Source organism: Lissotriton helveticus, chromosome 7 (assembly GCF_964261635.1).
Source record: "Lissotriton helveticus chromosome 7, aLisHel1.1, whole genome shotgun sequence".
NCBI lineage: Eukaryota > Metazoa > Chordata > Amphibia > Caudata > Salamandridae > Lissotriton > Lissotriton helveticus.
This window is the reverse complement of record NC_136068.1, coordinates 566,816,267-566,832,936: the sequence shown is the minus strand read 5'-3', so window position 1 is coordinate 566,832,936 and position 16,670 is coordinate 566,816,267. Positions and strand designations below refer to the sequence as shown.

Sequence of the window (16,670 nt, the reverse complement as noted above, 5' to 3'; positions counted from 1 at the left end):
GCTATGTTACCTGAAGAGCTCTTTCATACACATTTACATTACCAGCCCGTGATCTCTTTGTTGCTGCTAAATATTGTAGCCAACTCAAACTCAAACGGAATCTGTGGTCCGCAAGCTGCACGCACAACTCTTGGATTGTATTATACTGCATACAGTATTGATATGTGGGACACTGGAGCGCTTGCATTCATGGGCATCACGTCACACCAGCTACACCATGCAGCGTGTGTGTAGTTAAAAGGTTTTTTTCTTTGTCTTGTGATCCTGTGTGGTAAGTGTTTCAATGTGTTGGGTGATGACAAGCAAGGTGTATCATGTTCTAGGATACAGTACTTAGCAGTGTGGTGGATGATGAGAGGTGAGAAACAGACGAGCTGTTTATGGTTTTCAGTAAATAAGCAGCTTTGAGCAGCTCTGCAGGTCCCTTTATGGTATTTCATATGATCATAGTCTACTTAGCTGGTTACATCACTGGTTTGTACATCCTGAAAATGTGTTTATAGTTTTGGTCCTGATCTGGCATGGCTGAAGAGAGAACAAGCATTGGCATTGCAATAGTTCTCGCTTTTGGTACCTTATAAGTATTTAGTTATGCAGCACAATATCGTTGGTGCAACAACATCAACTGTTGCATGGCTAAACACTTATAAGGTACAAGGTTTAGCCATGCAACAGCTGATGTTGTTGCACAAAGGATATTGTGCTGCAAAACTAACTCCTTATAAGGTTCCAAAACCGAGACCTATTGGCTATGCTAATGTTTAATTTGTTTGCCTTATGTGTTTGGGATTTTTTGTGAAATTGCAAATTTTTTCCCGTTTTGACGGATGGGAAGATGAACTGATTTGCTCAGAATCACAGGGGTGTTGTGCCGATACCTAGCACGCATTGAAAAAGCCAATAAGTTACGCCTTGCAGACTATTGCCTCTGCCATTACCTTTTGTTCATCTTGTACAGCATGGGCATTGCCAACCTTGGCAATGATTCGAAGCTATGCTGTATAGCAGCATGGTTGCTGTGCAGCATGGCTAAAAATAATAATAAAATAAAGTGCAATGGTGCATCCAATACTAATGCATATTTTGTTTAAAGTGCATGGGCGCCGAGAGATCCCTTTGGGGATGATTCGTGCGCCATACAAATAATAATAATAATAATAATAATAATAATAATAATAATCAGCCATGGCTACACCACAGCACTTTTTTAAATTGGTTTTAGGCATACTGCAAAGCATCTCTGCTGCTGTACAGCATGGGTGCAAAACATTGCCTAAGCCAACATTGCCAATAGGTGAGACCTATTGTCTTTCACTAACTTAAGGTGACCTTAGGATGGCATTAAGTTCCTTACAAACAACACCATACTACAATGCAGAGTTCCTGTAAACCCCTTCTGTGAAGATCAGGCTGTTTGACAAGGCTCAGAAGATGTAAGGAGTTTGGCCACCGAGGGGGGATCAGATCGATCGTAGATCGAAGGTAAATGACCATATGGGTGGACAGCTGGAGAAAAGACAAATTGATGTGGCATGGAGGCCATCTTCACATACATAATACACATACACACACATACACACACGTACACCTACAGTAGGAATTTGCGCCAGTATTACAGAGACTGGAGGAAAGACAAATTGATGAGGCATGAAGGCCATCTTCACATACATCATACACACACACATCCAAACACATCCACCTACAATAGAACTTTGCACCAGTATTACAGAGACAATGTACTACAGAAGGAATAAAAATGGCTGGGAGGACCAGAGATGGATAGATGCAATTGTTAACAGGTAAGCATGGAGGCCAGACAAAAATCGAAAGGGTGAGAAATGATGAAGGGAGGGTGTAAGCAGAGAGTGTGTTGGGGTCGAAATCTCCCAAGATGCTTAGGGACCTCTGATTGACATGGCTCATAACCTTGTGTAATTACCAGCGTGACTACGATGGCTTCAGCACAGCTTGTTTTGCATTATGGAAAATATCTCAAATTTTAGATTCAGTATGAAGCAGTTCACCGCTGTAGATCTCTAGCAAACAAGGGAACACAACAATGGGGCAGAGCCGTAAAAGAATCCAGTCAAGCGGAAAGAGCTAGTAAGGCCCTGCGTCTTGTGTGTGGCCAATGGCTGTTTCTCACAGGATGTGCCTCTGACGAGGAACGTGTTGGGTCCAAGTGGACAAATCAAAGCTGCCCCCATCAGCAAAGGGTTATGGGAGGACCTAATAAGGTATGAGATTAAAGTCCTAACTGAAGGAACGGTGACCTTCCGGGAAGAGCGAAGAGGCGGGAGATGTGCGCACGAGCCAGCACTGATCCCAAATAGCCCCCCAGCCCTCATGAGCTGCTGCAGGGCCAAGGGAGCAGGAGACCCAAACAAAGGAAAGTCATTTAGAGCCAAGAGGAACACAATGTCTCAGCGTGGGGAGCGCAACTGCGAAGAGCAATTGGAAGAGAATGACAGAGAAGAGAAACAATGAAAGGGCTGATGGAGACTGAAAATGGGAGAGAGCGGTGGGAAGGCAGAGTGCGAGCGGAATCAGAAAGTAGAACAAGGAATGAGACTTCGGGAGCAAGAATGACAGAGAAGAGAGACCATGAAAGGCAGATGGAGGCTGAGATGTGCTCTGTGGTGGGATAGGGGCATTGAAGCAAGGCGCGCACGCTTGGCCGAGTGAGAGGAAAGCCATATCAATCAATCAATCATTACATTTATATAGCGCGCTACTCACCCGGGAGGGTCTCAAGGCGCTGGGCAGAGGGGTCCGCTACTGCTCGAAAAGACAGGTGTTAAGTTGCTTCCTGAAGGAGAGAGAAGGTCCTGGGTTCGCCTGAGGTGGGTGGGGAGGGAGTTCCATGTCTTGGCTGCCAGGTAGGAGAAGGATTTTCCTCCGGCGGTGGTTCTGCGGATGCGTGGAACGGCGGCGAGGGCGAGGCTGTTCGATCGTAGCTGGCGGGTGGGTGTGTAGAAGGTCAGTCGGTCATTGAGGTATTTGGGGCCCAGGTCGTGGAGAGCCTTGTGCGCGTGGGTGAGGAGTCGGAAAGTGATCCTCTTGCTGACGGGGAGCCAGTGCAGGTCTCTCAGGTGGCCGGAGATGTGGCTGTGCCTCTTCTTGTGCGTGTGCACGTAAAGCCAGATGGCAGCTGTGCACGTCGCACGCGCTTGTGCGCATAACAGCAAGCTGGTGGCCGGCAAAAGCCTGTGGATAGCACTTTTAAAACCCAGCTACTAAATGTCTCACCAGAGAAGCACATGCGCTGGCTCAGGCGAGACCTAAAATGCATGGAGCGATCTGCTAGGATGGGCTTAGATGCTAAAATCCCATAGCTTAGTGTTATTGTGAGATGTAAAGTAGAGGTCATAGTGTATAGTTAGTTGGGACCTGTAGTGGTGGACTAGAATAAAGTCCTCCAATGGAGCAGCTGTATGTGACAGATCTCTTTACTTTTTCCATGCCTATTTGTTTGGTGATGGCTGGCTTATTGGCTGGTACAGTACCAGTGATGAACAAGCCCTGTAGCAAATATGTCTTATGTGAGTGTAAGAGGTGTAAGTTACAGTTGACTGCTGACCGCTGAGTGTTACTGTATTAGTACAAGTGTGAGCCGAAAAAGTTATGCATGAATTGACATACCTATATATTACCCAGGGGAACAACTGGTCAGCCATGCTTAGCTTACCTGCATATAGAAAGCACTTTGTCTGGTTTGTTCACTATCTGTGGGTTGTAAGTTGAAGATTGAAATTGAAGGTGCAATTGTTTTTAGGGTTCTATCTTCGGGATGCCACATAATGTAGTTATCTTGAAACAGACATATTTCCAGCTGTCATCTGAAGTGTATATGTTTTTGGATGCTTGATATGTTTTGCTAGTAGTGACTTCCAGAGCTTGATGGCTTGTATTGGGAAAACAATGCCGCCTATGGATTTCTTATGGTAAGGTGGTATGATTATCATCATCAATAAGCTTTATTTCAACAACTTGTGCCATAAAACTAAATTTAATAAATAAATACATACAATATGGTTTAAAATGTAAAACATTCCATAGAATCCGCAGAAGTTCATCCTTGTACGAGGGCAGAAGCATTGTAGCGTACAATCACATAAATGGTTAACAGTGCCTGGGACCTCACCCTTATTCCACACAAAATACACTTGGTCAGCATTTAAACTAACTATGTTATACATTTGCTTAAAATGGAACTAAAGCATGAATTTAAATTGATGCTGGACCTAAAAGAAATTATTATCAATGCGCACACCAGTTTCTTGAAGCTAGGGGCCTAGAGAACACATCAAGCAACATCGAGCAAATGCTTTGTTTAGGCAAGTACCAATATCACATCTGGATCACCGCAATTGGTATTATTTGGTGCAAATCATTGCACAAGACTATAGGTGAATCACCAGACAGAGTAAGGTACATTAGAGGAGCCATAGGCACACGCTCCGGGAGGGCATCCTTGATCTTAGTGCCCACATCCGGCCCAAATACTTAGCAACAGAACTTGTCAACAATAGTCGGAAATCAGATCTTAGGATTCTGAGTGCAATTATGCTACTTCTGGTCCACAGTATCCTTACAAAGAGGTTTGATTCATTTCAAGCAGAGACCCATATAGCCAAGGTAAGTGAATAAGATCTGGGCAACAGTTTCTGTCAAGCCATTGCAAACAGTGCACATCACGCCTGCTCCTGACACCCATTTATTGGTACAAGCTTTCAGAGGCAAAGTGCCAGCCCTGAATTGGAAGAAAAGGTTTCTGTCTAGTGGCACTTTCATAGTGTCCCAATAAGGTTCCAAGAAACTATGACATTTAAAATCTAGGAACATACCCGTCAACGACAAGCTCTCCAAAGGTCTTCCCTAATTAAGGTGATGGAATGGGTTTATGAGATGGGTTTTCCCAAAGCTCCCTCATACCTATATCAATTAATAGCTTTTTGATTTGTTATAGCTACTTTATTTTGTGGAATCTGTCTGCATCTATAACATCTATAACATCTCTTATAGCCATGGCATAGTGAGCTAATACAGGAGTAGACCATAGTCTTCCCCAAAATAATAGGGGCGTAATCTAGCTTTGGAGGCTAGCGCTTTCATACCCAGATTACATGTTATGGTTTCAGCTGGGTACTGGGAGGAAGACGGGTCAACCTTCTCAGAAACTTGTTCTCCAAAACAGTTAAAGCAGAAATATTAGAAAAACCCCAGTGTTCTGAGCCGTACAGAGCTGAGCCTAGAGCTTTAGCGCCGTACCAATGGGTCTAGAAAAAGTGTGATTGTGTTCCTTCACTATGGTCTCGGTGATCTGAAAAGTTTAAGGGACATAGCATACACTTGTGGCTTCCGTGACATGTTGAAAAATAGGGTGACATCTGCCCTCTCAAGTGGCTTATGCTCCAACACAACTCTTTCCGTATATAACCTATATTGCCTAAACAACATATAGTTTGTTTTTGCTGGATTGATCTCGTGCTCTCATGCTTCTTCAAAACTCCTCAAAGAGATGTAATACATGCTGCAGCCCACCAGGAGTATTCAAGATCAACAGAGTGTCATCCACTAACAACAGTAAAGGTGTTTTGATAACAGCCAAATTGGGGGCATCAGTAGAGAAGGAAGAACAAAAGTGAACAAAGTCATTGAGGTATATAGAAAATAAAGTAGGGGCTAAAACGCAACCTTGACGAACACCCTCATCAATAAGAAACCTGTCAGTGAGTTCCCCCTGTGCACCCCAGCGAAGATGAGAAAAATGATCATGATGCAGACATATCACTATGGCTTACAGTTCTAGAGGAACGCCCAGATCCTGGAGGTCCAGCCATAGCTCCTTACTGGGAACTAAATCGAAAGCCAACTTAAGGTCAGCAAAGGCTCAGTACATGCTGCCCTTGCCGATTTCCAATGCCCTCCAAGATAAAAGCAAGAAGCAAAAGATCTGGTCCATTGTACTGATATTGTTGCAGAAGCCAACTTGAAAGGATGATATTATTAATTATCCATTCCTGGATTTTAGCCAGTACTAGACGGGCAAATATTTTTTGAGCGGAGTCGATTAAACTGAGTGCCCGATAGTTCCCGTCAAACATCGGTCTCCTTGTTTATATATCGGGATTACTTCCGCACCCTTTCAGGATTCCAGTATGGAGGCACTACTGTCGATGGCATTTGCCTAAAATAATATATACCTGGACAAGTTTAATTCATTCTGCAGAAATATATCAGCAGGGATACCGTCAGGTCCTGGTGCTCTGACTCTCGCAACTGCATCTAGAGCATTTGAAACATCTGCTAGATTGAATTGGCCCTCGGTTGGAACAGTGGGATAGAGAGCAATTAGATTGATTGACTCATCACCCACAGCATTTAGGGGGACACTCTCTGAATACAGATACTAAGAACCAGAATCTAACAGAGTCCTTAGCAGAAGAGGCAACCGTGAGATCTTGTTATCTCACCTCATCCCCCCTCTCTTTTTGCTCGAGCCTGAGTTGATTTTTAGAGCTTCCTTGCTGCATGACCTACAGCATAGCCTTGTCTTTTATTGCCTTGACCAGCAGAGATCACGTGTGTCTGCATTCCTTATTGAACCAGCATTTGGGTGAGGAGGGGGATATGAGGGAAGACGAGGTAGGAATAAGAAAATAAGACAGGAATTGGTTGAATAGCTTATTGTGAAGATCTATGGTTATCCCATGATCCCCTCCACATGATGACCTAGTAGACAGCTCAGTTAAACAGGATGATACCTCCTTGCTGATAGCGGAAAAGATGTCAGGGGAACCCACAGCCTGGGACCATTTAATGCATCGCATGTTGTTGAAAATATGTACATTCCTGGTGGAAACCAAAGAATGGGTATTAGCCACCATTGTAGCACAGAATGATTCCAATGAGAGGCAGAGAGGATTGTGATCACTCTCCAACCTCGCATTAATGTGCATATCTCTAAGAATTGACCCGAGTCTCACGTCTAGTAGAATGTAGTCTCTGCTACTTGAGTGAATCACATTGTTGTATGTATTGGTTCCTTTCCTGCCTGAATCAGTCCTGCCGTTAACTGCTGTGAGTCCCAATTCAATAGAAAAAGCCTTAAGCTGTAGGGCAGCCTAAGTCCAATTTTTTATGAGTGGCTGCTCCAGGCTCGAAATACCTCACGTCTCGTCCTCTGCTCTGGCTAGGTTAATATCATCAGTGTCCAGGGGCTCAAAGGTTGTATTAAAGTCCCTTGCTATTATAAAATAAGAGCAGTGACTGTTATTCACCAAATAGTCTTCCAGGGACGTGATAGTGTTGGCTTTTAGTCCCCCAGCCCCTCTAGCGTAGACATTATAAATGTCACTGCTAGAGGTATTGGAGTAACAATTGGGTCCATAGGGTCACCTTACCCAGAGTCTGGTTGTCATATAGGGTGCTCAGAACATTTGATAGAAAAGGGTTACCGTACTCTGCACAGACAGGGCAACAGGAGGTCCGACCAAAGAGAGCGAGCAGTGGTAGTCAGTCTTTGTCCTGTGTGGGAGCTCCATCATATGCATGGAGAGGGGGGACATGCGAATCAACTTGATATCTGTGCACAGGACACCTGCATTTGAAACGTATTGTGGTGTCACATAGGTGCGATGTTCGAGCATCAAAAGCCACTAGGTTATAGGCTATGGCCCTCTTCCTGAGATTTAACTCGATGATATCAAAAACTTTGTGGGTACCTTTTTGCCACAAGTATGGCCTTCCATAGAAAGGAACAACAATCCTTCACTTTCCGGATCTAATGAGTGGTTTTATTAATTAATGCATCCTCTTTTTCATCATGCAGGGGCTGGGTAAGTTTGGGAACATTGATCGGAAAAATAGAGCAGTTAGAGTCAGGGGCAAAGGGTCCCTAAAACGGTGTTTCTTGGTATAACTTGGAGGCTGAGAAGAGCTAGAGGTTCAAACTGGCCTGCGCTCATTTATGTGATTGAATCCCCCGTCTCACTACATGTTTTTGGAGGGGAAACCTTATGGGTAGGAATATGAGAAGCAGCCTTGTTCCAAAGCTCGGTAAGATTTGTTTTTTTGGGGCAAAAGGTGACTGTTCAAAGGGTGTAAAATATGTGTGTTAATATCAGTAAAAGTAGAGAATCTCTCGAGTAGTTTTTTAGTGTAATGGAGAGCCTTTACACCAGCACTTTTAAGTCCCCTGATTCTTCCCAAAGCTCTTTATTATGCTGGAGAAGATGAGCAATGTCTACCTGGATAACAGAGGATGGGAGTCCAGGCCTCTTGCCCATCTCTGTGTGTGGCGGGGTGCTGGTCTGCTCAATGAGAGGTGAAAAGTGATTGCTACAGATGATGGAGTGGGAAATGATCCACTGGCTAGGTTCGTCATTTGTGGACTGTGCAGCAGGGATGGCTGAAGTGGGTAGAGTGCCGGAACGACAACAAGTACTCGCTTGCCCTTGGTGGTATGATTATATAAGGTGCAAGCCTAGAGCTTAGTGTCCTGTTTTGTTTGTTTTGTTTTCAGTGCTTGGCTTTATGTTGTATTCTTGCTGCTCAGCCTAGAATGTTTGGTGTGAGAGCTTGTTAGAATGTTGAGTGTGAAAGACTGTCAGTTGGATGAAGGGCTGAGTGGCAGGAGGCTGCTCCTGGTGGGGTTTATCCTCTTCTAGTCTTACCTTCTTACTTGGAATAAAGTACCTACAAGAAACTTCATGGACTACACTGCTTTTATTTACAACACTTTAACTTGCAGATATTGTGCGAGGTTCTGTGGACAATGCATAGTGCCTTGAAATTTGTGCTTTTGGTGAAGAATGGCAGCAAAGTTGTTGCAAGAGTGGAGTCATACATTATCTTGGGTGGTGGCGGAGAAGAAATGCTGCTGCAGTTTTTTCTCTACATGAGCTGCATTTTGCATTGATGAATCTGGGTGTGCCGAGGTATAGGTTGTTAGCATAGCCAAGTTTGGAGATTATGAGTGTGAGAATGGCTTGCCGTTTCTGTTGGTATTCAAGGTATGGGAAACAGCTACTGATTCTTTTCGTTGTGTAGAAGGCACTCTTTGTAACATTGTTATTGTGGTATCAGTGATAGGCCTGAATCCATGTCCACACTCAGGTTTCTGGCTTATTTTGATGTTTTTGGAAGGGCCTCAATGTTGTTGGGCCATTTGGCATCTGCCTGATATTTATGCCATTGTCTGCTGGTCAAAGTCTGTCTCGCAGAGTTGAGCTTTAGGTGGTTATTCATCATCCATGTGTATATGGCGCAAAAGCAGGCATCAGTTTTTGAGTTGTCAAGGTCTTCCGGGCCATCCATTTATAGAATGATTTGGCTGTCCTTTGCATAGTTCTAATAGGTAAGGATGAATGATTTCATCAGGTTTGGTAAGGGTGTTAAATAGATGTTGCACGAAAGAGGGGCTGTGATAGACCCTAGAGGGACGTCACAGTGCTGGTTGTGAGGAACTGATGTGAAAGGTGGCAGGTAAACTACACTTTGTCTCTATCTGAGATAAGAAGCAATCCATTTAGAGCATTTTCACACACTCTGACATTATCATAGTATTTACAGTAGGCTGTGATTGTGGGCAGTATCATAGGCATCTTCTCAATCTAGGAGCATTAGGGCTGTCACTCCATTCTTGTCCACTGTGAGTCTTAGATTATCCCAAATGGATATGATGACTAACTCTGTGCCTCTGCCTGGTCTGAAGGTGACTGTTGGTCTGTCGCAATGGTGGCGGAGTATCCTTACTGTTAAGAATGCTTTATAAATGACCACCAGCTTGGCGGTCATTTGTAAATTTAGCCCATGGAGTAGTCTCTGCCTCATTGGCATAATTTCTTCCACCAGGCCAACGAAGATTCCTCCATCCTTCCGAAAATAAATCGGGCCCTAAGTCATCGTCTTCCATAACATTAGAAATTGGGTAAACACAGAATGGTCCATTTCAAATAGGCCCGTACATTGCTGGGTCTGATGAGTCAAGGTTTTCCCTTTTAATGAGTTGTCTAATGTAGGAGGTTTTCAGTTCAGATGGGAATGAACTTAAATCTAGGGACTTGCGGAGTAAGCATCTAGATACCTACCCTGCAGAGGTAGTCCGAAGGATGTCTTTAAAGATTTTTGAAGGTGTTGGGTCTGAAGGTGATCCCGAGGGTCCGCTTGCGAGGATAATGTTGGGGAAATATTTTTCTGAGAGAGTATTGGAAGTATGTAGTGATGGAAAACTGCTTTTTCTTGTTCAATGTTGGTTGGGCCATGTGCTGTGATGTAGTCCATGTTCACCTAAAGGTCATTTTCTATCTTTCTCATTTTCAATTTCAATGAGATTTTGTCACAGAAGTCTTGCAATGTTGGTGTTTCTGTATTGTGGCACTCTGGGTTGCAGAATTCTGCAAGAATCTTGTGGAGTTCTTTACAAGGGCAGTTTGCTTCAGTTATGTGTGGGGAAGGGTATTGCCTATTTGATGTTCTAATGGGTGTTCTGTAGGCTCTGTTATAGTGGCGTAGTGTGCTTTGTGCATTTTCTTTTTTGAATTTGTTTCCACTTGCATTGCACTATCTTGAGTTGTGTTTTCATTCTTTTGGCATTGCCATTAATCCATGAGGTGTTCTTTCTGTGATCAACTCTGGATGTGGTTTTTATTTTCATCTGTTTGTCCAGTGCAGCGGCGATCTAGTTGTAGAAGTTCTGTACGTCTTTTGGTTGCATGTTTATTGGACTTGTTTTGAGATGAAAGTTGAGTTTGTGAATTTCATTGACAAACATAGTATCAATTTGTATTGTATATCAAGTGTCTTGAAGGATGTCAGAATGGTGTACAGGGGGGTGCTAAAATCGGTTTGCAGTGTGTGTACAGGAATCAGACAAGCTATTGGAGGATATGAGCAGGGTGTTATAAACACTTGCAACAGGTGCTTGATGGTGTGCAGGCACAGATTGTGATCCATATCTGCACAGCACGATGGAATGATGTAGCAACGTATGTTTATCTGGGGTGCCGGGGCAGTAAGGGAAATGAGAAAGAGAAAAAGAGGAAGAAAGTGAAAGTTAGAATATGGGTGACAAAGAGGTAATGGAAGATGTGACCAGTGAAACTAACCCAATAGTCACACATTTATAAATGAAAATGAAATGTGCTCCAAGTAATTTACAGTTAGTTTGAGTGCTTAAAGTGTCAATTAGTTTCTGTTTTTCAAGCAAATATTAAGTCGAGCGTGAGCCAGCGCGCAAGAGCTGTGGTACTTCAGTACAGAGAGAAGCTTTGCCCACTCCCCCTCCCTTATTTTTCATTGGCTTGTGTGTTTGTCCTTTGTAAATGCTGTCTTCTGATTCATTATGAGACTTGTAAGTCCCTCCTTAGTACAGCCATGTCGTCATTTGTATCCTCCCATGACTACTGGCTGCGTTACTTGGTTGTTGCACGGTACATGTACTATTTTCGTCATTGAGTTTCTTCTAGATTAGGCACAAAAACGCATTTTAACATAAAGTGCTGTAGTCTCTGGTAAACACTATGGTATGCACTTTATTAAGCGTGTGATGGTCATGTGCCACGCAGGAATCTGCTATTTAATATACAGGTCAACTGTGGCTGGACTTTAATGTTAATGTAATAGGGCCCCATATCCGACAAACCCAATTCCAGCACCTACTTTTAAACTAACTGCGCCTACATTTAGGGACTTGTAGCGTCTCTTTACTATTGCAAGTACCTGCCTAGGAGCGGTATTATGGAAAGCTCACGAGCAAAATAGGCCTATGGACAGGCAGAATCATTTTTGTATGGCTTGTGGGTCCCAGCACAGTACGTACATTTAACACATACACAGATGTGTCCTGCAACAATCTGCATTCGATGTCCCTCAGGACGGGCCTGCACTTTATAGGAGCAGTGTTTGCCTGCTTGCAGCACCCTGTAGATCTCACGCTGTTGAGTGCCAGACGTAGTTTCTCCAATCATATGTGTTGCAATCTGGTACATGTAGTTTGCATTTGGAAACGTTCAACTACAAGTCCCCGCATGCATTGGAAATTAACAGCAATGGATACCAGGGCTTGGCGCAGAACACCTTGAGAGCTCTGTACCAGGTGCTCATGCAGGAGGGGCCTGACTCGAGTCAGTGACCTGCTCACTTACCTCGCTGAGGATCCTCCGCCCCAGGCTGCCCTGACTCCTAGAATGCTCTGCTCCAGATGCTCACCTGGCAGGCATTAAAAAGTGAGCTCTGTTGATACACACAGGCCTTCACGCCAAGAGTTCGGTGCTCCAGCTGGATAGGCGCTTTATGGAGAGTCCGCTGCTTCTCACCGAGAGTAAGTGACCGCTGGCCGCCTTCTGGGGTAAAGGGGCAGTCCTGCCATGTGCACCTGGGTCATGCTTCTGGGTCACAGGAAGGACCCTTCCAGTCCACTCCACCTGATTATGGCACTGTGCAACCTTGGCAGCTTGGAGCTGTGTACATCAGCTGCAAGATGTGTCTTGGTTTCTCCCTGTGGTTGTTTCATGCAGACTTTGTGTTTTGTCTGTTAAACCTGCTCACTTGATGAGAAAAATCTTGCAGCAGTCAGTTCTGACTGTTCCACCTCCCCCCAGTGTTACTTACTAGTCACTGTCAGCAGGGTTGGATTGGGATTAAAAATAGGCCTGGGCACGCTAAGAAAAGGAGCCCATATTTGCATATTGCCTTCCCGCAAAACATTACTTCGGCACAATTTTATTAAAAAAAGGAGGGACGGGGAGTAAAAAAATGCATGGATTAGTTTACACTGGTGAAACAAACCTGAAAACAAGAGAAGCCACTTCTGCTCAGGCCCCCTGCCCCGCTCAATACGCATATATTAATGGGGTGGCCCAGCGAGAGAAAGGGAGTGACATCTCTGCCCATTCATAAAAGAGAGGTAATTGACGCCCATCTGCCTCAAGAAAGTCCACTCAGGCACCCACTGGCCGCTGGCTGTATCCGAACAACGCAGAAACCACCCATATCGCCCCCCCCCCCGACTGTATAAAAAAGCAGCCCACAGCTGGAACCCAGACACCAGCCCCTTGGGCATTGCCCGAGTGCCGGCGTTACCAATCCGACCCTGAATGTCAGTCACTGTCAAGGAGTACTATAGGTGCTCTAAGAACAGACTAAAACCGACTCTGTTTTTTTTAGGTTGAGCCTAGCGTTGCATCGCATGTGCTGCTCACTCTGCAGGGCATGCTGTAGTAGGGTATGTTGTGGAAGTGCTATGGAAGCCCCACCCATATTTTTCATTGGCTAGTGTCATTGCCTTTGGTAAACGCTGGCTTCCAATTCAATATGAGGCTTCTTAGTCCCTCCTTGTTACCGCCCTGTCTCCTTTTGTGACCGCCCAAAAGGACTGGGTGTTTTACTTGGGGCCTTTACACTGTCTCCTTCGTTAGTCAGTAAGCACTATTTTGGCAATGGCGGCCGCGCGTTTATTTTTGCATCGCGCTTTCACTTTAACAATAGCTGCCGCCCCACTCCACGAGTGCTGTGTGGGACGGCAGCTATTGTAAAGAGAAAGCACAATGCAAATCTAAACAAGCAGCTGCCTTTGTGTGTGTCGCCCGCTTCAGGGACACCGCGCTGTGGTTATTTATTTATTTATTTAACTTTAATTCAAAGTGCAACAACCGGTTCAGGGTCACCGCGCTCGGTTTATTTATTTATTTTTTACTTTAATTCAAAGAGCTGGCTGCACCTCCATCTGCTCGATTATTTCTTCATTCCTCACTTAAAGTGAGACGGCCACTTAGAGGGGTAACAAAGGCCGTGGCCCCCGTTCCTGGGTTTGAATCATTAATAATGGTGTACTTACATAAGCGTTTATCCCTGCCAGGCTTTGGGGTGGTGCCAAGACCACATGTTACCAGTGTTAGGTTTAGCAGGAGTGGGTCTGTGTGGGCTTGGGCTGTGCCAGTTTATGACGGACTCACGATGTACCAGGTTGTGAGAGAGGTTGTGTCACACTAGATTAGACTGTAACTTAATGTGGGCTCTACGAAGATCCCCTATGCATGAATTCATACTGTTCCCTGCCATACCTTTAAATCCTCTTGATTGCATAAGCAGTGCAAAATATTTTCATTTCTGTGTCCTCATGATGGGTTGCACATGCATAATAGCTGCATCTATTCAGCTCACTTGGTACAGCTTATACGTCTCATTACATCTGTTTATTTGTTTGCCTACACGCAGAGCCACTTGTGTGTGTGTGTGTGCACGGATTGTTGTTTGACCTTTCTTCAACCTGTTGCAGTAAATAAACATACCATGGAGCCCTGTTTTCTGTCAAGGAAGTCCCACTGAACTGTAAAACCCTGAGTTCGCTTTTCTGAAGCATGCCTGTTAGGTTTCCACAGAAGGTAGTATTTTATCATCTCTAACTGGCTCTCGCTGACATTCTGCTACCTGGAAGTGATTGTAATATCGTAGCGCGATATTAGATGGAGCAGCCCGTGTGGGGAATGATTAGCGGAGGTGATTCTCGGCTACTCCCCGTGTCCGCCGTAATTATGGTTGGTTCCGCGCAGCGCAGAACATTGTTAATAAAAGGCTGTGTGTTTGCGTTCCGTGTCAGAGAGGACACACTGTAGTGAGGTTTGTTCTTAGTTTATTTACTTTAGTCTTTCTTCTGTCTTTATTGTCCATGCTGGCATTCTTATTAGCTCATACGACATTCACGTGCACTGTGGTTGTGAAGAGTGTACCTTCGAACATGTTTATGTTTGAAGGTGCATTCTCTTGTGGTGCTGTTCTCCCGTTTATCCAGTCAGCTGTTGTAAACCATTCAAGGGTCTGGATCGGCTGAAGAACAGCAGTACTCCCTTGTTATGCTGTACTTATGGAATAAATCTACTTTATTGGATACAAATTTGATACCAGCTTAATTTCTTCTTTGGATCTGTTTATTGTGAAGCTGCACCTTTACACACACGCGAGCAGAGTTGAACTCACCTATGTGTGCTGTGTTCTCTGCCGCTGCATGTGCCGCGTGTTAGGCCCCAGGCAACACAGCGCGCACGCATAAACATAACATTGGCACGAGTGTTAGTATTCTCGGACCCCGTGAGTCCGTGCTCGTGCCGCGGAGCAGTACACGTCCCGCACCGCGTGGCGGGCTGAACTGACATCAGCAAGCTGAACGGATCTTGGGTGCCAGCTGCAGAGTAGCGGTCGGGGCATTGGTACTGTCCCCACAGAGGGAACCGATGGTTGCGTGCCAAAAGTGGACACATGCACACACGGCACTGTGAGTACTGGCGGGGGTGGCCTCGTCGAAGGGACACAAGCCAGTGTGTTCTCCATTCAGCAGTGCCCAAATCCCAGCAATGGAGTCATTTGTAGTTGAGGGGGCACCGTCAGCGCAGGCCCCAAAATGGAGATAGTGGGTTGAACAGGTACGGTTGTTCTTTGAAGCCATCCAAGTGGAAGATGACCTGAAAAGAGCAATGATATTACACCTTGGGGGAAGGGATGTATACAGGATTGCCAAATTTGCCCCAGAGGCCTCGCCCAAAACTCACCTCACACTCATTGCTGCATTGAATGCCCATTTTGAACCCATGGCCAACCGGGATTATGAACGTTTCTTCTTCAGGCAGGCAAGACAAGCACCAGAAGAATCCCTAGACGTCTTTCATGCAAGACTCAAAGAACTGGCCACCACATGTGGGTTCAGGGATGCGGAGGAGGAGATCAGAGGCCAAATTATCCAAGGGTGCGCATCTTCAAAACTGAGGGATACTAACGCTGGGGAGATCTAAAGACCTATCAAAAGCCAGGACAGTGCAATATGGAGGCAACTCTACAGGCCACTATCAAAACGGAACCAGTTAACACAGTTGCCTCAAGCGATGGGACTATGGCCGTGAGACCCCAAACCTCGAAAGCATGCTGCTGTGGGTACTGCGGAGGTCCCGCTCACAAACCATCAGAATGCCCGGCAAAAGGAAAACTGTGCACAGCCCGTGGGAAAAGAAATCACTTTATGAAGGTCTGTAGGTCGAGTAAGGGACGGCCTGGCGGGACGCAAGTGAACCTGATCCCCGAAACACAATCAACAGGCAATGACATGAATGAGGACACTCAGGACGAGCACACAGTACATTCAGTGTTCACGGTAAGGTCTGCGTCTAGCTCCACAGGTAAGCTACCACAGTGCTCGATTCAAGTAAGAGGATGTGTAACGACCGCCATAGTGGACACTGGAGCCAACATCAATATCATGTCCCGCGCAGTCCACAGGGGTATGAAAGACTCCCCAGCTAGGACTCTAGCCAAGATAACTGTGTTTTCTGGTAATGATTCACTACTGTGGTCGGTTTATCCGAGACTTATCATCATTGACCACTCCGCTGAGAGAACTGACCAACTCAACTGTCCCCTGGGTCTGGGTCTGGGGCCCGGAGCAACAGGATGCATTCCAAAAGAGCAAAGATGCACTCTCAAGCAACACCACATTGCGCTACTTCGATCCCCAACTACATACCCAGGTTGCTGTTGATGCAGGCCCAAAAGGATTTGGAGCTGTTCTCCTGCAACAGAAGACGGAAGAAGATGAATGGGCTCCAGTGGCTTTTGCAAGTAGGTCGCTGACCGAAACTGAACAACGATACTCACAAATTGAAAAGGAGGCAATTGCGGTA

The 16,670-nt window shown here is 45.2% G+C and overlaps 1 protein-coding gene across 7 annotated transcripts in view; it reads left to right on the top strand.

The window, feature by feature from the left end:
* Positions 1 to 16,670, top strand: part of LOC144768757 (interferon-induced very large GTPase 1-like) — a 690,917-nt gene that overhangs the window by 573,851 nt on the left and 100,396 nt on the right. The gene's annotated exons all lie outside the window — the stretch shown is intronic.